This window comes from Triticum aestivum, chromosome 7A, assembly GCF_018294505.1.
Source record: "Triticum aestivum cultivar Chinese Spring chromosome 7A, IWGSC CS RefSeq v2.1, whole genome shotgun sequence".
Classification (NCBI taxonomy): domain Eukaryota; kingdom Viridiplantae; phylum Streptophyta; class Magnoliopsida; order Poales; family Poaceae; genus Triticum; species Triticum aestivum.
This window is the reverse complement of record NC_057812.1, coordinates 14,125,656-14,153,317: the sequence shown is the minus strand read 5'-3', so window position 1 is coordinate 14,153,317 and position 27,662 is coordinate 14,125,656. Positions and strand designations below refer to the sequence as shown.

The 27,662-nt window shown below is 42.5% G+C and overlaps 1 long non-coding RNA gene across 17 annotated transcripts; it reads left to right on the top strand.

The window, feature by feature from the left end:
• Nucleotides 1–10,959: 10,959 nt before the first annotated feature.
• On the top strand, nucleotides 10,960–19,721 carry LOC123152398 (uncharacterized). Of its 17 annotated transcripts, none has more exons than XR_006476176.1 (12): nucleotides 10,961–11,815; nucleotides 11,920–12,176; nucleotides 12,268–12,360; nucleotides 12,447–12,598; nucleotides 12,743–12,944; nucleotides 13,117–13,332; nucleotides 13,551–14,282; nucleotides 15,194–15,317; nucleotides 16,148–16,239; nucleotides 18,110–18,176; nucleotides 18,426–18,681; nucleotides 19,220–19,719. It is a non-coding gene; the product is annotated as an uncharacterized lncRNA (long non-coding RNA). The 17 variants fall into 17 exon arrangements; XR_006476170.1 differs by having other exon boundaries at nucleotides 13,117–13,447; XR_006476174.1 differs by having other exon boundaries at nucleotides 13,117–14,282; nucleotides 19,231–19,351; nucleotides 19,437–19,718.
• Nucleotides 19,722–27,662: the final 7,941 nt, after the last annotated feature.

Below are 27,662 nucleotides of genomic sequence, written 5' to 3'. Positions count from 1 at the left end.
GACAAATCCCAGTCTCGATTCGTGCCAACCCAACAGACACTTTCGGAGATACCCGTAGTGTATCTTTATAGCCACCCAGTTACGTTGTGACGTTTGGTACACCCAAAGCATTCCTACGGTATCCGGGAGTTGCACAATCTCATGGTCTAAGGAAATGATATTTGACATTAGAAAAGCTTTAGCATACGAACTACACGATCTTTTGTGCTAGGCTTAGGATTGGGTCTTGTCCATCACATGATTCTCCTAATGATGTGATCCCGTTATCAACGACATCCAATGTCCATGGTCAGGAAACCGTAACCATCTATTGATCAACGAGCTAGTCAACTAGAGGCTTACTAGGGACATGGTGTTGTCTATGTATCCAGACATGTATCTGAGTTTCCTATCAATACAATTATAGCATGGACAATAAACGATTATCATGAACAAGGAAATATAATAATAATAACTAATTTGTTATTGCCTCTAGAGCATATTTCCAACAGTCTCCCACTTGCACTAGAGTCAATAATCTAGTTCACATCGCCATGTGATTAACATTCACAAGTCACATCGCCATGTGACCAACATCGAAAGAGTTTACTAGAGTCAATAATCTAGTTCACATCACTATGTGATTAACACTCAATGAGTTCTGGGTTTGATCATGTTGCTTGTGAGAGAGGTTTTAGTCAACGGGTCTGCAACATTCAGATCCGTATGTACTTCGTAAATCTCTACGCTATATTTGGAGCCATTTCAAATGACTGTTCTACTTGGAGCTATTCTAAATTGTTGCTCCATTATATGTATCCGGTATCTCTACTCAGAGCTATCCGGATAGGTGTCAAGCTTGCATCGACGTAACTCTTTACGTCAAACTCTTTATCACCTCCATAACCGAGAAACATATACTTATTCCTCTAAGGATAATTTTGACCGCTATCTGGTGATCTACTCCTAGATCACCTTTGTACCCTCTTGCCAGACATGTGGCAAGGCACACATCAGGTGCGGTACTCAGCATGGCATTCCGTATAGAGCCTATGACAAAAGCATAGGGGACGACCTTCGTCCTTCCTCTTTCTCTTGCCGTGGTCGAGCTTTAACTTCATACCTTACAACTCAGGCAAGAACTCCTTCTTTGACTGATCCATCTCGAACTCCTTCAAGATCATCTCAAGGTATGCGCTCATTTGAAAGTACCATTAAGCGTTTTGATCTATCCTTATAGATCTTGATGCTCAATGTTCAAGTAGCTTAATCCAAGTTTTCCATTGAAAAAAAACACTTTTCAAATAACCCTATATGCTTTCCAAAAATTCTACATCATTTCTGATCAACAATATGTCAACCACATATACTTATCAGAAATGTTGTAGTGCTCCCACTCACTTTATTGTAAATACAAGTTTCTAACAAACTTTGTATAAACCCATAAAATTTGATTACTCCATCAAAGTGTATATTCCGACTCCGAGATGCTTACTCCAGTCCTTAGAAGGATTGCTGGAGCTAGCATACCTTTTAGCATCCTTAGGATCGACAAAACCTTTCTGATTGTATCACATACAACCTTTCCTTACGAAAACTGGTAAGGAAACTTGTTTTGACATCCATCTGTCAGATTTCATAAATGCAGCTTATGCTAACGTGATTCCGACGGACTTAAGCATCGCTACGGGTGAGAAGATCTCATCGTAGTCAACTGCTTGAACTTGTGAAAAGCTCTTCGCCACAAGTCGAGCTTCATAGACAATGACATTACCGTCCACGTCCGTCTTCTTCTTGAAATCCACATGTGCCTAACAGCCTTATGACCATCAAGTAGTTCTTCCAAAGTCTACACTTTGTTTTCATATATGGATCCTCTCTCGGATTTTATGGCCTTGAGCCATTCTTCGGAATCCAGGCCCACCATCGCTTCTCCATAGCTCATAGGTTCATCGTTGTCCAACAACGTGACCTTTAAGACAGGGTTACCACTTAGAAGTTGTACACATCCTTGTCAACCTATGAGGTTCGATAGTAACTCGATCTGAAGCTCCATGATCATCATCATTAGCTTTCTCTTCAACTGAGGCAGGTGCCACAGAAACATTTTTCCTGTGCTGCGCTACTCTCTGGTTGAAGTAAAGGTTCAACAACCTTATCAAGTTCTATCTTCCTCCCACTCAATTCTCTCGAGAGAAACTCTTTCTTGAGAAAGGACCTGATTCTAGAAACAATCCCTATTGCTTTCAGATCTGAGACAGGAGGTATACCCAACTGTTTTGGGTGTCCTATGAAGATGCATTTATCCGCTTCGGGTTCGAGCTTATCAGCCTGAAACTTTTTCACATAAGCGTCGCAGCCCCAAACTTTTAAGAAACGACAGCTTAGGTTTCTGTGAACCATAGTTCATACGGTGTCGACTCAAACGGAATTGCGTGGTGCCCTATTTAAAGTGAATGTGGTTGTCTCTAATGCCTAACCCATAAACTATAGTGGTAATTCGATAAGAGACATCATGGTATGCATCATATCCAATAGGGTGCAGTTATGGTGTTCGGACACACCATCACACTATGGTGTTCTAGGCTGTATCAGTTGTGAAACCATTTCCACAATGTCTTAATTCTGTGCCAAACTCGTAATTCAGATATTCATATCTATGATCATATCATAGACATTTTATCCTCTTGTCACGATAATCTTCAACTTCACCCTGAAATTACTTGAACCTTTCAATAATTCAGACTCGTGATTCATCAAGTAAATATTCTCAGCATCTACTCAAATCATCTGTGAAGTAAGAATGTAACGATATCCACTACATGCCTCAGCACTCATTGGACTGCACACATCAAGATGTATTTCTTCCAACAAGTTGCTTTCTTGTTCCATCTTACTGAAAACGAGGCATTTCAGTCATCTTGCCCATGTGGTGTGATTTGCATGTCTCAAGTGATTCAAAATCAAGTGAGCCCAAACTATCCATCAACATGGAGCTTCTTCATGCGTTTTATACCAATATGACTCAAATTGCAGTGCCACAAGTATGTGGTAATATCATTACTATCTTATATCTTTTGGCATGAACATGTGTATCACTACGATCGAGATTCGATAAACCATTCATTTTAGGTGCAAGACCATTGAAGGTATTATTCAAATAAACAGAGTAACCATTATTCTCCTTAAATGAATAACCGTATTGCGATAAACATAATCCAATCATGTCTATGCTCAACGCAAACACCAAATAACAATTATTTAGGTTTAACACCAATCCCGATGGTAAACGGAGCGTGCGATGCTTGATCACATCAACCTTGGAAACTCTTCCAACACATATCGTCGTCTCACCTTTGGCTAGTCTCCGTTTATTCTGTAGCCTTTTATTTCGAGTTACTAACACTTAGCAACTGAACCGGTATCTAATACCCTGCTGCTACTAGGAGTACTAGTAAAATACACATTTAATATAATATATGTCCAACACATACTTCTGTCAACCTTGCCAGCCTTCTCATCTACCAAGTATCTAGGGTGGTTCTGCTTCGGTGACCGTTCCCCTTATTACAGAAGCACTTAGTCTCGGGCATGGGTTCAACTTTGGGTTTCTTCACTAGAGCATCAACTTATTTGTTGTTTCATGAAGTATCCCTTTATTTCCCTTGCCCTTCTTGAAACTAGTGGTTTTACTAACCATCAACAATTGATGCTCCCTTTTGATTTCTACTTTCGCGGTGTCGCGAATAGCTCAAGGATCATATCTATCCCTGATACGTTATAGTTCATCACGAAGCTCTAGTAGCTTGGTGGCAGTGACTTTGGAGAACCATCACTATCTCATCTGGAAGATCAACTCCCACTCAATTCAAGCGATTGTTGTACTCATACAATCTGAGCACATGCTCAACGATTGAGCTTTTCTTCTTAGTTTGCAGGCTTGAGAAACTTGTCAAAGGTCTCATACTTCTTGACGTGGGCACTAGCCTGAAATCCCAATTTTAGTCCTTGGAACATCTCATATGTTCTATGATGTTTCAAAAACGTCTTTGGTGCCTCAATTCTAAATCATTTAGCATCACGCACTGAACTATCATGTAGTCATCAAAACATGTATGCCAGATGTTCGCAACATCTACAACTGATGCTTGAGGTTCAGCTCACTGAGCGGTGCATTAAGGACACCAACCTTCTGTGCAGCAATGAGGACAATCCTCAGTTTACGGACCCAGTCCGCATAATTGCTACTATCAACTTTCAACTAAATTTTCTCTAGGAACATATCTAAAACAGTAGAACTAAAGCGTAAGCTTCGACATAATTTGCAAAGTTCTTTTGACTATGTTCATGATAATTGAGTTCATCTGATGAACTCCCACTCAGATAGACATCCCTCTAGTCATCTAAGTGATACATGATCCGAATCAACTAGGTCGTGTCCGATCATCACGTGAGACCGGACTAGTCATCATCGGTGAACATCTCATGTTGGTCGCATCTTCTATACGACTCATGTTCGACCTTTCGGTCCTCCGTGTCCAGGCCATGTCTGTACATGCTAGGCTCGTCAAGTCAACCTAAGTGTATTGCGTGTGTAAATCTGGCTTACACCCGTTGTATTCGAACGTAAGAATCTATCACACCCGATCATCACGTGGTGCTTCAAAACGACGAACCTTCACAACGGTGCACAGTTAGGGGGAACACTTTCTTGAAATTATTGCGAGGGATCATCTTATTTAAGCTACCGTCGTTCTAAGCAAATAAGATGTAAAACATGATAAACATCACATGCAATCAAATAGTGACATGATATGGCCATCATCACTTTGCTCCTTTTGATCTCCATCTTCGGGGCTCCATGATCATCATCGTCACTGGCATGACACCATGATCTCCATCATTGTGTCTTCATGAAGTTGTCTCGCCAACTATTACTTCTACTACTACAGCTAACGGTTAGCAATAAAGCAAAGTAATTACATGACATTTATGTTGACACGCAGGTCATAAATAAATTAAGATAACTCCTATGGCTCCTGCCGGTTGTCATACTCATCGACATGCAAGTCGTGATTCCTATTACAAGAACATGATCAATCTCATACATCACATATATCATTCATCACATCCCTTTTTGGCCATATCACATCACAAAACACTTTCTGCAAAAACAAGTTAGACGTCCTCTAATTGTTGTTGCAAGTTTTTACGTGGCGGCTATAGGTTTCTAGCAAGAATGTTTCTTACCTACGCCAAAACCACAATGTGAATTGCCAATTTCTATTTACCCTTCGTAAGGACCCTGTTCATCGAATCCGATCCGACTAAAGTGGGAGAGACAGACACCCGCCAGCCACCTTATGCAACTAGTGCATGTCAGTCGGTGGAACCGGTCTCACGTAAGTGTACGTGTAAGGTCGGTGCGGGCCGCTTCATCCCACGATGCCGCCGAATCAAGATAAGACTAGTAACGGCAAGTAAATTGACAAAATCGACGCCCACAACTACTTTGTGTTCTACTCGTGCATAGAATCTACGCATAGACCTAGCTCATGATGCCACTGTTGGGGAATGTAGCAGAAATTCAAAATTTTCTACGCAACACCAAGATCAATCTATGGAGTAATCTAGCAACGAGGGAAGGAGAGTGCATCTACATACCCTTGTAGATCACTAAGCGGAAGCGTTCAAGTGAACGGGGTTGATGGAGTCGTACTCGTCGTGATCCAAATCACCGATGATCCTAGTGCCGAACGGACGGCACCTCCGCGTTCAACACACGTACAGCCCGGGGACGTCTCCCACGCCTTGATCCAGCAAGGGGAGAAGGAGAGGTTGGTGAAGACTCCGTCCAATAGCAGCACGACGGCGTGGTGGTGAAGGAGGAGCGTGGGAATCCTGCAGGGCTTCGCCAAGCACCGCGGGAGAGGAGGAGGACTTGGGAGAGGGGGAGGGCTGCGCCAGAACTTAGGTGCGGCTGCCCTCTCTCTCCCTCACTATATATAGGGGAAAGGGAGGAGGGGGAGGCGCCCTAGGGTTCCCTAGGGGAGGGGCGGCGGCCACCGGGGAAACCCTAGATGGGTTTGGGCGCCCCCACCCCCTAGGAAACTTGCCCCCCAAGCCGGGAGGGGCGGCTGCCCTAGGGGTGGTGCCCCCACCTCTCCTGGTTACGTGAGATGGGGTGGGAGGGGTGCTCAGCCCCTTAGTGGGCTGATGTGCCCTCTCCCCTTGGCCCATAAGGCCCCCCAACGCTTGCCGGGGCCTCCGAAACCCCTTTCGGACACGCTGGTCATCACCTGGTACCCCCGGAACAATTCCGGACTCCAATACCCTTCGTCCAATATACCGATCTTCACCTCCGGACCATTCCGGAGCTCCTCGTCATGTCCGGGATCTCATCCGGTACTCCGAACAACCTTCGGTAACCACGTACATCTATTCCCTATAACCCTAGCATCACCGAACCTTAAGTGTGTAGACCCTACGGGTTCGGGAACCATGTAGACATGACCGAGACACCTCTCCGGCCAATAACCAACAGCGGGATCTGGATACCCATGTTGGCTCCCACATGTTCCACGATGATCTCATCGGATGAACCACGATGTCGAGGATTTAATCCATCCCGTATTCAATTCCCTTTGTCTAGCGGTATTGTACTTGCCCGAGATTCGATCGTCGGTAGCCGATACCTTGTTCAATCTCGTTACCGGCAAGTCTCTTTACTCGTTCCGTAACACATCATCCCGTGATCAACTCCTTGGTCACATTGCGCATATGATGATGTCCTACTGAGTGGGCCCAGAGATACCTCTCCGTCACACGGAGTGATAAATCCCAGTCTCGATTCGTGCCAACCCAACAGACACTTTCGGAGATACCCGTAGTGTATCTTTATAGCCACCCAGTTACGTTGTGACGTTTGGTACACCCAAAGCATTCCTACGGTACCCGGGAGTTGCACAATCTCATGGTCTAAGGAAATGATACTTGACATTAGAAAAGCTTTAGCATACGAACTACACGATCTTTTGTGCTAGGCTTAGGATTGGGTCTTGTCCATCACATGATTCTCCTAATGATGTGATCCCGTTATCAACGACATCCAATGTCCATGATCAGGAAACCGTAACCATCTATTGATCAACGAGCTAGTCAACTAGAGGCTTACTAGGGACATGGTGTTGTCTATGTATCCACACATGTATCTGAGTTTCCTATCAATACAATTATAGCATGGACAATAAATGATTATCATGAACAAGGAAATATAATAATAATAACTAATTTGTTATTGCCTCTAGAGCATATTTCCAACAATTATTCGTGTGATGGTATTCCCACCAAGCCATGAAGACATATTCTTTTGGATTATAGTACTTTAGTTTTCTAATTGATTTCTCCCAAGTAATTTAATTTTCTTCAATGTAATATTGGAATCCACAATTAACTTTATTGGAGATACTTTGGTTGTTACCAGGAGTTGATAGTGTTGTGGCATCTGGCAGCTCTGGTGACTTATGCTTCTACACATTTGCTTAATGCTAGACCTCATTATCAATGATGTCATTGCTAACATTTTAAAGTAGACTTTATTGCATGTTTATGCACTTAAATTTTCATAGCAGTTGCCTTGCCTTCTTAGCTTAACATTTTGCATTCCATTACACCTCCATTGCATTTCCTGAAAACTAAGAGGAATTTCTTCTACAACTTAGATACTAGTAGTGATGAACTTTGTTCTCTCCATGATCATTGAGTCATTCAATGCATTTCTCTTTTATACCTATTGTAAACAGAAACAACACAATAAAAGATTACATAGTACTATGAATTGAGTGTTTTCTCACCATGCTTCAAAAAGATGCAAAAAAAGAAAGAAAGAAAAACAGAGATGTTAGCTTGAGAATTGAAGAACTTGAGAAATGAACGCTTTGCATTGAAGGAAGAGGTCTGGTACTCACGTTGTGATTGCTTGACATGCCACCTTGAGCCCTCCAACCACCGCCTTGTGATTGAGGAGCAAAGCGACACAGCTTGGCAGTAGAGAAAGAGTACAACAACATCTAGCACTTACCAAGCTACCACATCAATAATTTTTTCTATACTTAATTCATTCAGTCACATCCATTGGATAAAACCTTGATTGATGTATATTTTTCTCTATCATGTGAAGTTCATATAAGATGAATATTCTCAGCGACCACAAGCTCCATGACTAACTTTTTTTGCACCAACTCCGATTGGCTTTCTTCTCCCCATGATTCACGAGTCATTCAATATCATTCAATCCTATGCCTATTATGAGCACAAAAAATTCAATAATATGATTTTGCAGGACTACAAATAGAGTGTGCTATGTTCATTCTTCACAGCCGTTGAGTGATGGCACCTTCCTTACTCTCATACACCTATTGTGAGCATTAAGAATGCAAGAAAAAAGAAAGAAGTGACGTTATTTTTTAGCTTGTCAATAGGAGACGTTGAGAAAAGAATAATTTGTATCATGGAAAAAACGAGTACCACAGGTTGAACTGCCCCGGTGTGCCAGCATGCAGCGACATGCTCCGGCCAACCAAAGACACACTGATCTAATTTATTTCAACATCACATAATCGAGTGTGTTTCATCCACTCATTTCAAATAAAAAATAGTGGAATTTAGTAAATGGTATTGCCAAATACAATGAAGTGGAATTTAAATATTCTGAGACTTTATTCTTTTAAGAATTCGTGCTATACACACAATTAAAATAACCAAGCCCAGATCTACTACTCATTTGCAAACGATTGGATGCTACAAGTCTCCTTTGAGATAATATGGCCCAATAACTTTATTAGGTAATCTTTGACCCCTACCGTTTCTCAGATTATTTCTTTGCAACAATGTATTATTTGCAATGTTCATATCAAAATTCTTTTAAATTTTTTAGGTTAAAAAAAAGACGCGCCTTCGAACGCCTATCCTACAAACTAAGCATGTGAGATACGCCTCACCCATCCCAGTTTTATAGAACCTTACACGATGACCTTCCAAATATAGAGTATTTGCCCATTAAGTAATAGTGTTTAACGCAAGAGTCACATGGCTTGCTCTCAAAAGTTGAGAGGTGTCGCAAACATCTCGTTATTAAAGCATATACTCCCTCCCTTCCGGTTTATATGTCTCAATTCAAAAATCTGATCAACCAAGGTAGATAGTGAGTGGTGATACTCAGTTAATGCACTCAATTTCGTCAAAAAATTGTGTATACCAATGAATTAATTGCAATGCATGCATGTGTGACCAATAAATGACCAAAAAAATTACATGTACTGATGAGTTTTCTCTTAATCTTTGCTTGCAACGATATAATGCACCTTAAAATCTGAACATGTGATGTAGAGCAATAAAATTGAGACATAAAATGGAAAAACTGAAAAAATTGAGATGAGCCCTGTAAATCAGAAGAGAGAGTGGCACCTATCGGCAACCACTCAATAAATGAATTGTCTTAGCTCGGTGTTTGATCGTTGGTAGATAGGAAGTAAAACAACGGATGCAGATATTTCCTACAACAACATCCAAACCTATGGCAGCTACCATATTATATGCATGTCGTCTCAACAAACACCTCCCCTACCCCCGCCGGCTCTTTACTGACTGCATGCTCTAGATAGTCATTATCCCGCGAGAACATGAGACAGGCATATTTGAGATTTTTGCTTGTGAAAAATGCGTGTTACATCTTGAGAATAGGGGATGTCAGGAAGGAAATACTAAGGGTGAACAAAAAGTCAAGTATTGCACGATGTGATGCCCTATGGCAGATTCTTGATGAGTGTCAAAGGGCCATGGTAGCGTGCTCTAACATGTCTGTGGGCTTGCCGCCTTCACCTGTATGTCGTCCTTTGCGTCCACCCACGTGATGGTGCACCCCGTCTAGCTCGCCTTCCTTCACCGAACTCTGGACAGTGTCTATGATTATTAGTTCATCGGCTCAGGTGCTCACGCAACGGGCTTTGGCGCGACAGTGCTGAAGTCTCAGTTGCATCGATGCTGAAAGAATTACAATAACTGACCCAAGTGACTCACACATTAAATGTCTCATTGCTTATAGGCACAAGTTGATTACGAGCAGTGTCTATTTGAGCGTTTAAAAATACGCAATAAACATCAATTCCAACTGATCCACAATAAATGCGGCCCCCACCCACACAGTCACTCATCAGTCTATATAGTCATCTTCCTCTCACTCCCACTCCCACTCCGTATTCTCTCTAAAAAAAGAGTGAAAGTGTCATTCGGTTACCAGGTGCAAAGCACATGGGTGAACAGTAAATTCTGAAAAATAGCAAAAAAAATGAAAATATTTTTAAAAAAAATGTAGGCAAACATTCTTGAGTGTTTTCCCGAACGTATAAGTTTTTGTGAAAAGGTCACATTCGTGATGCTTTCGGAAAGAAAACAAAAGGAGCACCCCAAAATGTTACCTTTTTAAGAGCACACATTTTGCTTTTTGGTCATGAGCACACCAAATGTGATTTCTGCACGAAAATACGTACGGGAATAGAACTTACTAACATGTGCGTTACCAAAAAAATAATCAGATTTTTACTATATTTTTTAGATTTTACTATTCATTCTACTAGATGTGTCACTAGTGCAGATCCGTGCTGTTAAGCCCCCACCTTTGAACATGACAGAGAATAAATGAGTGATGAACGCATCACACACCAAATATAACTTGAACCGTTTGTGGAAAAAACAAACTTGTGTGAAGCTGGAATTATGGCACGTACTTATTTTTAATAAACTTTTTGCAATTGGGTACACAAAGTTCTAGAAAATTACTTGTGTGTGATCAACAACTTATCAGACATGGTCCATCCAAAACAATAAGGTGTGCATCAAGGGCACTCATTGGGCGTGTTCACGTCGGACTAGCTAGGGACAAAAACCTTTAACGGTGGCGCAGGGCGCCTCCTGGCGACGTCCACGTGGGCAGAAGGGGTTGGCGAGTTTCGTCGATGAAAAAAGAAACTAAGCGAGAGGCCACTTTCCTCGTTCCTTCGTGCCCCTCGAGCCCCACGCACCTTCTCTCTTGAGCACGCAACCTCTTCTTCCCTCTCCAAAGATCTCTCTCCTTTGACTGGATCGGCTCGCCCGCTCTACCGCGAGGACCATGTCGCTGCCGACGCCGATGCCCGCCAGCGACGACAGGTTGGATCTGGACGGCGTGCTCGTAGCGCCTCTCACCATCTGCATGAGCGGGGCGGTGGATTCATCTGCTCCCACCTCTGCGAGCACCTCATGGCCGAGACCCCGGACTCTGTCCTCGCCGTCCACGTCTACTGCTAGAAGATCCGCCGCCTCGTCGACCTACCCCCGCCCCACCTCGCCCGCTGCAGCAACTTCCACCTCCTCAACGTCAAGAACAACTCCGGCCTGGAGGGCCTCATCAAGATGGTCGATCTGGTGCGCCCCTCCCCACCTCCCCTCCTTCCCCGCTCGCTTTTGTCCTCTAATGGCGGATTGGTCTGCGAAAAAGGAATGCTAGGGCCGATTTTTCCGTCTTTGTTTCTGTAAAAAAGAGGAAGTGGGATCGACGCTCTTATCCTCTAATGGTGGATTGGTCTGCGAAAAAGGAATGCTAGGCCCGATTTTTCCGTCTTTTTTTCTGTAAAAGAGAGGAAGTGGGATCAACCTGCAGAGGATTTGGTCGCCGCGGCTGCGGCGGCGAGACTGCCCATCTTTCAATTCCGTGGCACTACTGCATATCCTGCCGCCACCGCTCGTTCCACCGGTGCTTCAGAGTGCTGCTGCTGCTGCTGCAATTCAGAAACTAAGTCAGGTCTGTGCTCCATGATACAGTCCCTACCCCCCATATGAGGAAGCTAGCCTATGTATTATTGGGACTAAGTATTCATATTTACTATCTCTGTGTTGTTGCCTCAGGCAAAACTAGTGGCTGAGCTTATAGCACGAGAAATTGTTATAAATGATGCTGATCAATCTGTACGGCATAAGCTCACGAAAAGGCAAACACAAAACGAGGTAAATCAGTTGCAACCAAACAATCGTGATGTACTTGTTCTGTTGAAAGTCTGCTGGTACATTGGTTATATTCACTTTCTGTAGCCAGCATATGAAAAAATGTACTAAAAACATTTGAGGCAGTCGATCCCAACAGCGGAACAGCAACTATGCTCGAGGTAATCAACCTTACTGAATACTAAGCTGTTCTGAATGCAAGGCATCTTTGATAAATTGAGGATAATGCCAATACCCTATCTTTGTTTGTAGATAGCAGGGAGGCTGTCCAAGCTAGAAAATAAAGGATGGAGGCCAAGGCGAACAATCATCGTCTGCAGTTGGGATGCAGAAGAGTTTGCGCTGGTATGTTCTTGCTCGCATGCTCTCAGATGCTTTCTCATCCGCAAGTGTAAGCTCTAAAGCGTTGAAAAATCCAATGCCTCGGATAGGATCTACGGAATGGACCGAGGAGGACATGGATATGCTTGCTTCAAGAGGTGTTGCTTATCTGAATGTAGACATGTTAATGTTTGGGCCTGGAAGTCTTATGCCCCGTGCAACAACACAACTCGATGAATTAATCAATGAAGCAAGCAGAATGGTATTTTAGTTCTGCACCTAAAGCCTTTATAAGCATAGAATTTAAACTTCATGACCAGCATTGAGTACATATTAGAGACTTGTCTACATAGATTCCAATTTTATTTAATTATTTGATCCTTTCTTTTTTTTTCCTTCATTGAAGGTACCCGATCCTGATGATTCGTCTCATACCTTGTATGACTACATGGCACAAATGAGCGATCATGAGAGCTTCATTTGATTGAAACATACTGAAGTATTAAGCTCCTATTTTCATACTGCAAGAGTGGCCGGTGCAGGAACATATTTTGCAGCTTTTGTCGAGCACATTGGAGTCCCTTCACTTGACATCTCTTATGGATTATGTAAGTGAAAACGCTCTTGGTGGTGTATAAGCCTGAAAATCCGTGCTCCCTTCCTATAGCATTGTTCTGATTCATTTAAAAAAACAGAACAGTAGACTAGCAAACCATATATTTACAGCTCGTTTTATTATTATTCCTCTAGCATCTGCCGTAAATATTGTTGCTCTTGTAGTTTCAGAATACCCTGTCTACCACTCGCTGTACGATGATTTTGATTGGATGGAGCAGTTTGGAGACCCTTTGTTCCACAGACATGTAGTATGTACTGAGCGAGCTATCTTTTCAAATTCAGAAAGTTCACTATAGCGCTGACTAACCCATTTTACTGAGACTTGCAAATGATGAGATCATTCCCTTCAATTATGTCCCCTGCGTGTCTGAACTGGAGGTATTTTCTCTTCTGGCAACTGAGATAGACACACAGGGTAATCCCCTAATTCAGTTTCATCAAGGAAACTGAAACAGAATCATAAATTCATGATAGACTCGCTTCTTATTGATTGGTACACACATTTTTTTTCATGAAATTATCATTAAGTGTGGCATGTAGAAGTAGCTCCAACAATTACTTGAAACATGGACTATCTGCCGTCCTCATGACAACAGATGTTGCAAGCACAAAAGAAGGGCCATAACACGAGGGTACGCATGCTGAAAGTCAAAGAGATCAACGACCGATGGACGATGGTGGAGCGAGCCTTCACCAACCAAGAGTGGCTCGGAGGGAGACCGTGGTCCAAACATATGATGAGCATCAAAGCTGCAGGCTTGTTACATAGTACTGTAGTTGTCTGAACTCCGAAGTTAGTCTGAAACTAACCACAATAATGTTTTTCTCCTTCGGCAGATTTATGCCTCGTCGGACCAGGACGACTGGTGGGGTACCAAAGCCTTCCCCGGCATCGTCTCGGCCATCGTGAACGCGCAGAAGCTCAACACGTCGGAATCTTGGCGGCTGTTGCGGCATGAGATTTACATGGGTGCAAGGACCTTATTTGTTATGAAATGGCATATTGTTATTCGTATGTGTATTATTGACTTGCCAAATTCTTGACCTCCTATGGTATGATCAGATCAATATAAAGAGTGTGGCTTCTATTCTTTTAACATACTCACATGAAACTATTGTCCAGTGTTTATTTTGGTTAGTATCTACCTGATGGTTAGATGTCTATTTGATTAAAGCAGGGACAATGAAGTCAGTAGACAGCCTATAAGCGCAGAGGAGCATCTCAAGAGGCGCGCCACGGGCGCGCCCCTGCCCCTAGTGAAACACAATAAGAGTCGCGGAAGGGGCGGCCGCTCACCTATGCCACGTCAAAAAAATTACTGTCACAGGTATCTACTGTAGTCCAGATAACACCTTCCCAGGATACGTACGCAGCATGCAGTGAAAACGCGTAGAATTGAGAGAGAGAGAGAGAGAGAGAGTTCCCCTCAGGCGTCATAGGGGCGCAGGCAGCCGACGCCTCTCCATGGAGGCAGTGGTCTCACGGATGGCGTTACGGCGCGGTTTGGTTCGGTGGCTAGGCGAGGTCGTTGGGAAAGGAGGCGGACACGAGGAAGGCGGCACGCGCTCAGTGCCGCTTGACCACGTCATCCTCGTCGATGCTGATGAGCTCGGCCTTGGTGGCAGCGGGCTCCTGGCCATAGCCATCGACCACCTAGAGCGGTTCTTAATTCTTGCGTGCTTGAGATATTTTGGTCTCAATTAAACCACCCGTTTTGAAGTTGAAACATCATGGTGATTTAGGTGTTCTTTTTAGACTTGGGTCAGCAACTTCAGGTTGAGTTATTATTGTTGTTTATGCAGTATGCCATTTTTGCTGTCTTGACAATTTTTTATTTGGACATAATAGGTTTATATCACTGCTATTTGATGAATACTTTTTTTCAAACCGAGCATCTAAGTAGCCGGCAAATCCAGTTCATCAAAGTAGCAGGGCAATAAAGATGTTTCTTTGAATGTTCTGCGGCAAGAGACTTTAGTAGTTTAATATATGCTTGATGCTTCCTCATAATATATTTATGTTGTTAGATGGAGCTAATCTATTTTCCTGACTACTTTAGTGGCTACATGCTGCAACACATCATTGTTTCCATTTGATTACTTCCATTTGCTCTTTTACACCGATTTTACATGCTTAGTAGAGTAGAAAGAATTGATGGATTTTGTATGATAGTTTTGAATTCTTGTCAAACTGTACACATCATATGCTTAAGCAAATATTTTTTGTATCGTTTTGTAGGAGTTTGGATTATTGTGATAACAACCTTTTGGAGTTTGGTTTACCCTGAGTAATTGTTGGAGGAGTTGGGAGTGCTCTACATGCTCTACGACGACTGCTTGCATTACAGGAGCCCCCAACGCAGGTCATCTTTCTCCTCCTACAGCCCATAAAATTCCATTGTAACATTCATGTGAAAGAGACTAGATCATGCATAAGGAGCAGATTAGCATTTCATTGGTGTGCGTGCATCAACACTGAGCTTTTGTGCTACTTTTACTTCAGAGTGACCAGTACTGCCAATGTTGGCAGATAGTCTATTTTATATTGTGTTGCACTTAACTCAAATTATTAGATTTTGTTTAGATGTAGGGTGAAAGGAGATACCAATAGAATATTTATCTGATACTAATTATCTGCCAAACATTCTTAGCATGTGGCCATCTCAACGTATTTTTTTCCTAAGCCGTACAAACTGGGTTCAAAGAGTTGCAAGAAAGAAGAACTACCTGAAATCATGTACTAACTACTAGAGTAACACCTAGAAACAACTAGGCGGGTTAAGAATCAGTTATAGAAAAGTACCAACGGAAATTATGCTCACATAGCGAATGGAAGGTGCAAATTTTAACCAAGATGGCTTCTAGATCAATGTAAAATAATAGATATAGCTGAAGCTAGCAGCACCATCTCCTCCCTGGTGAGATCGGGGAACTGGTTGAGTCCGAGGGGGTACATGTAGACCCTGGTGTCCACGGTGGTGTTGTGTCGATCAACGAGGCGGAAATGGAATTCACTCAAAAGAAAAAGGGGAGGAGGGTAGTTAGATTTAGTGTGTGAGTAAAACTAGGATAGATAGATAACGTGTACTACCTCTGATTGGCTTTTGTTGAATGAATTGTGACTTATGTCATGCACTAAACTGAACAAGTGCCCATGCAGTTTCATTTTCTGAACTTCCTTTTCATTAAATAGGAAAAACGAGGTTGGTCATCCATGATGCATTTATAGATCCATCTGATGATGAATCTCATTCCATCTTGAATACCCTTCTCTGCATTTCAAAGGTACTAGCTAGCATTACCGTGTTTGTGTTTGCCGATTAAGTTTTGAGATCAATAGCTATTATTTTTGTCCTGAATATTTTATATATGACAGGTTCTGTACATACTGGTTTCTAGATAAGTCAGCTATATAGTCTTGATATTTCATATATACCATCAATTTTTTGCCTCAAGCAATGAGATTAAAATCAGTTCTGTGTTGTGCAACAAATATCTTGACAGTGACCACTCCCAAGATTTAATGTTGGTAGTTATGTATGGTCCTAGCCATATTTGATAGCATAGTGTAGTCAAGATATGGTATGTACTGTCATTTTTCTTTTTGCGGTTAAAAGATATGACAGTTCAGTTGTGCAAGAAGAATTTTAGAGGTTACTTCATTACTTTGGGTCATTAGTTTCGAGAAAACATTTTAGGCTTTCCCTTCTGCTGCTGTTCATGAGGATATCCCTTTTTTTCTATTCTTGTGTTAATTAAGAACAGTTTATACCATATTATTTGTAACTTTATCTCAGCTTTTTTGTTTACAAATTGATTTGTTGAACTTTTAGTGTAAGGAGATCAACTACCTCTGCTTGCATTGCTTGTAGAACGCTTTGGTGAAGAAATGTGTAATATAAGAGATATTCTCCTCTTCAGTTCGACTTCGTGACAAATAAAATAAAATAAATATAAGCCTTTTTAGATATTTCAATACGGACTACATAGGGATGTCGAAGTATATGGCAATGTCAATTCTAAGATTAGTTCTTAACTGCTTACTTTTATGGCAACCATTTTGTATCGTTCTGACCGCCAAAGTGCTTTTTCAGCTATGGTAATCACCATGCTTTTATTTTTGGCTTCTTATGCATAAGCTCTAATTTTTGTTTTTAGTATTACACAAATAGAGGAGTATTTATATTTGCAGCAGTGGATCATAACAGGTAAATGTTTTTGTAGAAGATAAGTCAGGTTTAGAACCTTTGAGTATGACAACTAAAAACTGAAAGTAAATCCATTGTATATATTCAAGAGTTGTTCTATAGATATTTATGGCTACCTGCATAAGTTTAATTTAGTAATGGATTATTTATTTTCCCTTGGTACACTACCTTCTAGCATATACATGCGTTTGTTGATTCTTGCAAGATGCATGCCTATGTCTGAAAATACAGTAAGCACCCCCTGAAGTTTAAAACTGCTGTGGTGTTGCTCTGTAAAAAATGTGCCATAGTTCGCTGGGAATCAAGCAAATAGATGTACTACAGTCACATATGTTCAGATTAGGCCATTTGGCCATAACAGGTTGTCACTGATGCAATACCTCTACGTGGATGGATGCTAGTTACACTACCGCATACCTGCTAGCAATTTTTTCATCTTAGGACACTACCTTTTAGTATATGTTAGTATATGCTTTTGATTCTAGGTAGAACAGATCACATGCACCTAAGCTTCTTTTCCTGATAGCATAAAAGTAGAACAAGATTTGGTTGCTAGTGAATGAGTGCCTTGCTTACATGCTTGATCGAATGAAGTGGTGCAGTAACGTGAGGGTTAAAATGGACCATGCTTGTATGATCATTTACCAAATAGATTACATGCACATCGATACAATAATATTCAGGTTTCATCAACAGAACTAGAACCCTGAGAACTACCTTATTATTATTATGCAAAAAGACCAAATAAGCACTACATTTGTTGATGTATTGTTTCTTTCATATGCATGAACTATCCAGAATACTGGATTATTCTCTTTGTTTCTAGTTTGCTGTTCTTTTGGAGATTAAATCCACGGTGAACTATTGGGATTGTATATAACTGAAATAGATTTGGTTCGCAAACACAGAAGCATGTTTGGTTTCAAATGTTTCTTTGCTCAATGCAGGTCTTACAAAGAAGTTTTAAAAGTAGGCTTCAATCCATCGAGATCTTGATGGAGCTGGAACATTGATGTAAGTTGTTTCTTGATATAATGTGAGATGAATATCAAATCTTAAATTGCAGTGTAAGCATGTATCATCTACACATACTATGTGGTAGAAATAATGATGAGAGGATGTCTATTGTGCTTCTTTTATGTTACAATGGAACTTTCTATTTCTATCTATGTACTCCATATAGCTTTCGATGTACCTATCACTTGTGACAAAAAAAATCCATGTATACTAAAATTTCTTGTGCTATCACTTCCCCATGCAAAGATTGCCAGCCACGAACGCGAAGAAGGCGGTACAGAGCGGCAATGCGTCGATCAAGGGCTGGTGCCAGAAGCGGGGCACCAAGGGGGGGCATGTGGTGTACACTGCCGAGTTCATGGTGGATGCCGGCTTCGGCGAGCCGGGCGCTGTCGTGGTGGCCATCCAGAACCACCGTGAGTTCTTCCTCGTCGATGGCAGTGGGCTGCCTTGCGGCATCGTGCACTTCGCCTGCAAATCCTGGGTCCTCTTAAGCAACAAGGTATGTCTACTTCTTATTTACTTCAGGTTAAAGAAGACACGGACTTGTTAAAAAAATTGGTAGCATTGGGTTATAGTCTTGACTTTGTGTCCTGCTGCAGGACATGTTTAATTCATTTTAGTCCTATATTATGATTCAAATAATGTTTCTTTTATGGTACTGTGAAATTGAATTGTACATAAGAAAAAAACACTTTCTCATGCATTAACTTGATTTACAGGCGTGTTTCCAGTAATATTAAATTTAGGGACGTCCTAACGTTAAATTTAGGGACGTCCTAACGTTACACAATTAACATACCCATATGTTTGTTCTGCTACATTAAGCCACAGAAGAATTCTTCTTCCAGACTATAGATTTAATAATGTTTGTACAGAAAAAGACACTTTCTCATACATTTGCTTGAATTACAAACCTGTCTCCTTTTTTTTGCGAGTTACAAACCTGTCTCCTGTAATAACAAAATTTAGGGATACCCTGATGTTACACAATTAACAGACCTATTAAGCCACTGAAGAATTCTTGTTTGGCACATAAGCACTAAAACAGAGTTTGGTCGACTTGGCAATTTGGCATGGGAAGATGCTCGAAGGGGCGTGATGTGTAACACAGGTTGTGCAAGACACCTGGACTTGGACGGTGGTCAGGTGACGGACTATACTCAATGGTAGTAAGTGTTTTCTTTCTATATTAGTTATGTATATGAACAGATATAAATGCAGTTGCCCCATGTTTCACATTAATGTTTCTTGTAGCACTGGATAACCTGGTTTGGCCAGCCAATAAGAGTCAATTGGACATAGGCAAGTACCCAGAGAGAGGATACATCAGGTCTGGTACTGAGATATGGTCTAAATGTTCCATTATATATGTGTTGGTACCTAGAGAGAAAATAATAGTCTCACATGAATGAATAATGTGTTGGTCTTTTGATAAGAGGTATATGGATGTGATTTAAAAGAGACCAAAAAATGTTTGATTAGTGCTATTGTTTGCAGCTATCGGTAAGTTAAGATATATTTTTAACCATTGTCGGCTGTCTACACTGTCAACGCTTTAACAACTACGGAAGCTTGGTTAGTGCGTACAATAACGCCTCAAGAGGCGCCACCAGGTGGCGCCCCAACAACTATTGAAAAGACATGTGGGAGAAGCATTGCACACGGTTCACACTTATGAATTGTTTGCGCTATATTCAATCATCAGACACGGTTGATGTCCATAAACTGTGTGCGATTCAGTTTTACGTTAATACCAGAAACTCGTGTGCGCTGCTGCAAATATCCCACATGGGTGGATAAGAACTAGTGCCAGCCCACGCATCTTGTCAAATCAGTCCAAGTTGCGGCAAGAAACGGCATGGACTGGACTGGACTAGACTAGTTTTGTTCTGGCCAGAACGCTCATCGGCGTGCATCCGTCCTACTCATTTTTGACTGATTGCCACGGGTCGGCGCCACAATGATGCGATGCGAGCTTCGGTGCCTCTGTTCTTGTGCATCGTCGAGGCTTATAATCCAAGTGTGGCGGGCAGGTGTTCTAGAAAACCCCCATTCGCCCTAGAGGTCAAGAAGACCGTCATTTCTTCCTCGACGCCGCTGTCGATAGACCTCATAGATCCGGTATGCCAGAAAAGCGAAAGGGAGGGCGGCATGCGCTTGAAGATGCTACCGCGCCGCCCGCGCTCTGAGCGACCTTAGCGCGCTCAGCTAGCTATGCTGGCGCACTGAAGGTCTTATGTCGGCCGTGTGGTGCAGAGTGCCGCCGATAGGACCGAAAGGGAAGCGGTAGCTGGCATTGCCATCCTTGGGTCGTGGCGGTAGCTAGTGCCACAGGCAACGACGACGACAATGATGACGGCCCCGAAGGTGCCGGCACACCCCGCTGGCCATCAGTCTCTCCATTAGGGACTAGCACTTTGACGGTTAACTCCGCGCCGAGGAGGACCACCAGGTTAGTTTGGCGATGGCGCGGTCTATCGAAGACGCCCGTGAGTTATAGTGCCTCAAGGAGCGTCGGGAAGCCGAATCTGCTTCTGCCACTCAAGAGCTAGTCCTACTCCCGCCTAATGGATGCGCACACGCATGCACACCCCCGAGCAACGCACGCACACACGCTATCTGGACACACCCCAAATAATGGCCATACCCATGTCGGACCATGCCCAGACAGCGGCCAGACAATGGCCAGACACAGGCACGCACAACCACAGACCCGACGCGACCGGGCCAGCGCCCAACACGTGCAGCGCGCGCGCACACACACACGCTGGACATGCCCGCCGTGGGTTATTGGCCAACACAGGAGGCATCGCCGACCGCCTCCCAGAGGTGGTGAGACATATCGCTTGGCGCTCCTCACTGCAGCATTGTCAGCCCGCCTCCACCCCAGCTGTCGAAGTCACCCTGTTCGCAGCCCTCGGCACCGCTAAAAGTATGGCCACCAGTGACGGTAATTGCCTTTGGCTCCTAGGTGCATATGCAACCATTGTCGAAATCCAAATTCCGAGAAATTAAAAAATTCGAAACAAAAATCCCGCATGTATATCCGGACATTTTATGTGCGTTCACAAGGTTTCAGTGAAAAACGACGTTTTTTGTGGCTTGTGTAAAAAAGATAAATAAATGCCTCGTGAATAGTTAGAATGAAGCATCAGAAATTGTCTTTTTTACACAAGCCACAAAAAACGCCGTTTTTCACCGAAACCTTGTGAACGCACATAAAATGTCCGGATATACACGCGGGATTTTTGTTTCGAATTTTTCAAATTCTCAGAATTTGGATTTCGACAATGGGTGCATATGCACCTAGGAGCCAAAACGCCACTCTCCACCAGTGAGACATTCTCCATTCCCTTTAGGCACTGCTTCCTTGTGTGCCCCGGCCCTACCTGGCATCCGGACTTCATGCTTCTGTTCGACGAAAAGGCTGCAAGGCGCAGTTTGTTAATCCACTGTTACAGAATTATCTTCTAATTTTATCAAACTGACTCACTCGACCGTCATTTGGTTTTCCTTGCCGGCTATTGAAGTATTTTTGAAATACCAAAATAAATTAAGTAGACTGGTTCAAGGAAATGTGCCAAGGAACTACTATGCTTTTTAAAGATGTAAATGCACCATTGGAACTGGCTTTTCCAAAAAAAAAGAGATTATTGATAGATGGAAATTGAGAGGTTAATTATCTAGTTCCTCTAGTTCTTTTGAAATTTAACTAGCTAAAATAATTTTTAGTTGTGCGTGATAAAATGAGTCGCACGGAGCATCATCTACAAATTTGGTTGCACATGCATTATCACGATGTCTTTGATGCAAAGAATTTTCATGATAATCAAGGATCAATCCTTAGAAATGTTTCTTATGTCAATTTTTTGCTTTGCAGGATTGAGTGCTATCACATAATTTTTTCTTCCTTTGCACTTCATTCGAAACTAAAGATTTCATCCACTCAAACATCTTGGACAGAGTGCTTGGGTCTCTACAAAGCAATCAAACTGGCATCATGTTTTGTAGGACTCAACTGGCATTGCATTACATCCTTGCAATTTCGTATTCATGTGTATTCCGAATCTTGCCAACAAATACTCTCTCTCTCTCTCTCTCTCTCTCTCTCTCTCTCTCTCTAGATCTCTCTCTCTCTCTAGGTCTCTAGATCTCTCTCTCTCTCTCTCTCACACACAAACACATGCCAACAAATACTCTCTCTCTCTCTCTCTCACGCACGCGCGCTCTCTCGCTCTCAATGTGTGTGTGTGTGTGTGTGTGTGTGTGTGTGTGTGTCACATTTCGTCCAATCACATGCATGGGGGAAGGCTAAGACCTGCACAACGAACGATTTATACACCACCTCTTTTGACTACATTCTCTCTATGCTCTAATGTCAAGGAAGTTCAACACCTCTCGTGCACATGTACACTATTAGCAAAAAAACTGCAGAAAAACGGGGCTGTTGAACAGGTCACCTCCAAGGGTGCCACCTCCATGGGCCCATGTTCATTGTGCACTAGAGGTTAGGTATTGAGCTGTTTTGATTTACTTTTGCATCCTTTTTATTTCCCTTGGTACTTGTTCGAAAATTATAATGCTTTCTAGGTGAAATGTGTGAAGGTCACCAATGCTACCTTGAGTGCAACTGCGCGAGACTGTAAGGAGTTCTCTTGAGTGCTGCACGGTGGAAAGGTGGTGGGTAAGAATGTGCAGCTAGGATTTCACCTGAAATGTTTTATTCAACAATTGCGGGCTGATAAATAGCCCGCCTGAGATGTTGGGCATAGCAAACAATTCCAGTGATGCCTCATTTCACCATGATTGCTCATTAGCGGTAGGCTGTGGTAGTTATCACTTGTGGTTTCCACTGAGACCTGCCAGTTGTGGGGTTTAGTTAATATATCATTCTGTAATAGTGTAGGACAGATCACAAAAATCCTCTCCTGTCAATATACGTACATCTTGCCTCCGTGGGGTAAACTGGTGGTGATCCAGTGTGTTTTCTTCATGTTTGGGAGTCATCGAGGTGCATTAACTTCCTCTCATACTCTTGATGATAGCAAAAATAGTGCTAGAAAAAGCAAAATGTACAAAGGGTAAGAATGGGAGACCTCACGAAGGGAATCAACACTAGGCAGCAACCAGGAAGTCGGGACAGGGGTACAGCATGTTGAGAAGTTGAGATGCTTCAGCATGGCACCATGACTACTCCGACCATCACGTGCACATGAGTTATGCCAAGACACACTCCGACAAACCAAGCAAGTAGGCCACCTTGGGCGTCATGTCCTCCCACACAAGATCGTCTATTTTCTAGTAGTTCACCCTCGGGGCTGAGGGTATGTACCAGTAGCTATGTGTTTGATCTCTTTCTCTCTCTCATGTTTATAGACGACCATTATTTACAAAAGGACGTATGCGTGAAAAATGCTCTCACGAAAGGATTAGACATCATTATTTCCCAAACCTCACATTCACATCCTGCATGTATGGCCAACAGTTTATATATCACAATGGATGCAGCGTGATCTATCGATTCTTCAAGTCATTGCAAGTCATTTCAGCACCATCCTTTCCTACAACTCTCATACACCTACTATTAGCAACAACATTGCAAAAGGATTAATGAGAAGGAAAAAGAATAGAAATGTTAGCTTGGGACTAGGACACACTGGGAAAGGGACGCTCGTTTAGAAGTTAATGTTTCATACTTCCTGCTCTAGATCTCCTTCGCACTACACCCTAATCTGACGAGTGCGCTCGCTCCCTTCATCTTTATGTATATGACTACTTTCATGAATCTGTGTAAGGATGGCAATGGGTAGGGTATGGGCAGGGTAGAGCAATACCATACCCATACCCGTATAGTCCGTGGGTACAAAATTCTACCCATACCCGTACCCATGGGTATGAAACTTTATCCATACCCATACCCGACGGGTACCCGTACCCATTAGGTACCCAGCGGGTAGAACAAATTGTACACAAGTTGTTCACAATTTTACGCTCATTGATAGCACATTTGACAAAACAATTAATTATCTCAGCTCAATAACAGTCAGATGAGTAAATGACGTATATCAAAATTTAAGAATCACGACATACTCTTAATTCAATAGGAGTAAACGAGTCACAGAACAAATTAATGACTAACTAACGGCAACTTAACATTAGTTCACAAGCGGGCAGGGTATGGGTATACCTGCGGGTACAATATTATGCCCGTACCCTACCCATGACTTAACGGGTAGGGTATGGGTACTACCCATGGTTATAAAAGTGTGCCCATACCCTGCCCATGCGGGTACGGTACCCGCGGATACCCATGCCTGTGGGTAAAATTGCCATCCTTAAATCTGTGTCGGAGTCGTGGTTAGATAGCCACAGCTGTACGGTCCATGCACAACGAGCCCAGTAGGGTTTGTCGTGAGCATGTTTTTGAACAAAAGCGCCCTGAAAGAGAGTTAAGCGATTACTATCACAAATGGCGAGTTGTGTGATTAAAATATTAAATATCTCATCTCTGCCAAGTTCATAGACCAACAACTTGTTTTCCTATCACATCATTATTCACTTTTTGATTCAAGCAACAAACAGCATATTTTCCTCAAGAGAGGCGATTTTCTATGCATGGTGGTAGCTACGCACGCATGGTGGCAACTACACACCCTTTGTCATAAGTGCCTTTTTTGATATATGAGGTGTCGGGTTTCTTATGGCATTGGCACAAGTGCATTTTTTGTTGTATAGAAGTGACCTTTTCTCACTTATGTTGCTCTTTTTTATTACCTTTTTAACACAAGTGCCTTTTCTTTGTGTAGAAAGGGACTTTTCTCAGTTCTGTCCATCTTTTTGTTTGCCTTTTTGGCATAATTGCCCGTTTGCTTGCCCAGCTGGTCCAAAGTTACGATATTTTCATTATAGAGTTATTTTTTATAGTCCAAAATTATTTATCAAAATAATTAAAGATAAAACTCGGGGCCATGCATAGCTACCACCATGGGTAGAAAATTATTTCTGTTTTCCTCAATATGTTTCATAAGTCGTATCACATCATGTTCTATTTGTCGTAGGGTGATTACGAAAATCAGGCAGCTTGAGCTACAAAAACGGCAAAACCATCATCAATACCCCGCTATTGATGGATGTGAATATTTTGTCGTACCAAAGAGCGTATTTCAAGATTGATGGTCATTCTCTCCCCCACCCCCCACCCCTCTCTCTCCCATTTCATCTAAATCACATGTGCTGGACACACCCATCATTTATGAAGATCATTCTTCTGTGCAAAAATATAGAGTGATAATGATACAAGATAAATGATTTTAGCAATGGCAGCCTGCACAACTATCACTTTATATACTATGGTGGACCGAGTAGATCCCTTCCATGCGCCACCTTTAATTTCAGCATCTTTCTCTATGATACCAATCGTCTGCAGAAAAAAGAAAGAATTATTAGCTACCAATCGAGTGCGTCATATCCATGCTCCATGGTCATTGAGGATTTGAGATTCAACATGTTGCTCAAAATTGTTAGTAGAAGGAACGCAAACCAAATAGACAGGTAATGGAGGTTCTAGCTTGACATTAGGACACATATCGGCAAAGAAACACTTAGGATGTGTTTGGTTCGATCAAAATTACCCGTCATCTGATTACGACGTTAACTGATACCGTTATTTGTGTTTGGTTAGCTCGGCCCGGTAACGCTTACCGCGTAAACGATTTACAGCCCAAGTCAAAATCGATTCCGCCCAACCCCATCGGTAAACAAGTTACGTTACCAGGCCCGCGATGGCCTCGGTCTTCTCCGTATAGTCAGCGGCAGCGGTGCCTTCTCAAAAAAAAATTTAATAATAAGTCAGTCGCAGCGGCGGCGGAGCCTGGGTGGGGGCGTTGTGCGGCAGCAGCAACCGGCGGCCGGCGGCGGCGCCGACGAAGGAGAGGCGACCTTCATCTCCCGTCCCTTGTCCGCTCTCTTTCCTTTTCTGCCACCGGCTGTGACGACCCTTGTCTGCCGAAGAAGACGCCATCGATTCCTTTACAGGAAATGAACCAAACAAAACAGAGATTTGTCCATTACATCCCCGTTTCCAGCGTGATCTAATTCCCTTACCATTTGCGTTACCACTCTCTAATCCAAACACCTCCAGTGTCGACGGCACGTATAGTACTAATGTTTCAGGTGTATCACCAAGTTTTCTCTGACAAACACGTGAGCCAGAGGGCAGTGGTGACGTAATCTAACTAGACAGGCATGATCACGGTCTTTCCTGTGATGTCCTCTTCACCATCCAATCTGCAGCTATCCTCTTTCCAGTCCGCAACTAGTACGTCACCTGCGCGGACTATCAAAGAGAGTTGTCAGAGAGACGTTATTCAGGTTTGCTGTCAATTAATGGATGTATAAACAGCATTTTAGGCACATATCCAGAGTAAAATGCAAACTTTTAAGATGCTGATCAAATGACTTCAAGAATTTCCTAGTTACTACTCTAGAAACCTACAACATCTTTTCAAAATAATTCGCATATTAGTTTCATCCTAAGTCAAACTTTGTAAACTTTGATAAATTTTATGTTTAAAATACAATGGTCTACAGTACAAAAATACAAAATTAAATTATATTCCTTAATGGGACTAATTATAATGATTTGGTGTATGAATATTTATATATTTTTTATAAAATTTGTAAAATCTGATTTAAGAAAACACTAATATATGTGAAGTACACATATTAAAATGTAGGGAGTACATTCTCGCATCTGGAAACACATTTTTGCTTAAAAACTAATCGTTCTCAGGCAGTCCTAGCGCGCAACATAAGACCGTTGCCTTCGTGAGGAGTGGAGTCATTTTTCCATCAAACTCCTCCACCAGTTGCTAAAGTAAATTACACTCAATCAACTGTAGTCAGAAAAATGATATATCCCCGGTTTAGAGAGCTAATTTATCCGGTTCACAAAAAGCCATGCCGCTACTTAACAAATGGAAATCTCATATCATCTTGGTGCCGGAGTGCCTGCTTGTGGCGTCATCCTGCCTGTCCGCGTCCCACACACAAGCCTGCTCCCATCTGCATTGCGCTCTACTACACTGGGCAAAGACCAATTGCCATTTGGTCATATGGTCGTGAGGCAACCTTTGCGTGGAAGAAATTGACAGCATGCAGGAAGTCTTGGCGGAGAAAGCCGTGGTCGTCCCTAACTTGTTGGAGCAAATTGCCTTGGTCCTCACACGAGCATGAATTTCCCATGCGGGCATGCTGTCCGTACTGAGGGTGGCAGGTTGCAAGATTGGTGCTTAGATCTTATGAAGGAAGGTGAATGTTCAGAGGATATGGTGCACCTCCACGACGACCCAGGATAAACAATACCAGGGTTTTCACCACTTCTAGATTTTCCCTTCCCTATGCCCCGGCCCCCATTCTCAAGTTAACTTCGATATCTTTCTTTGGGCATTGTTTTTTGATAGTTTGTGGATGAGACATGTA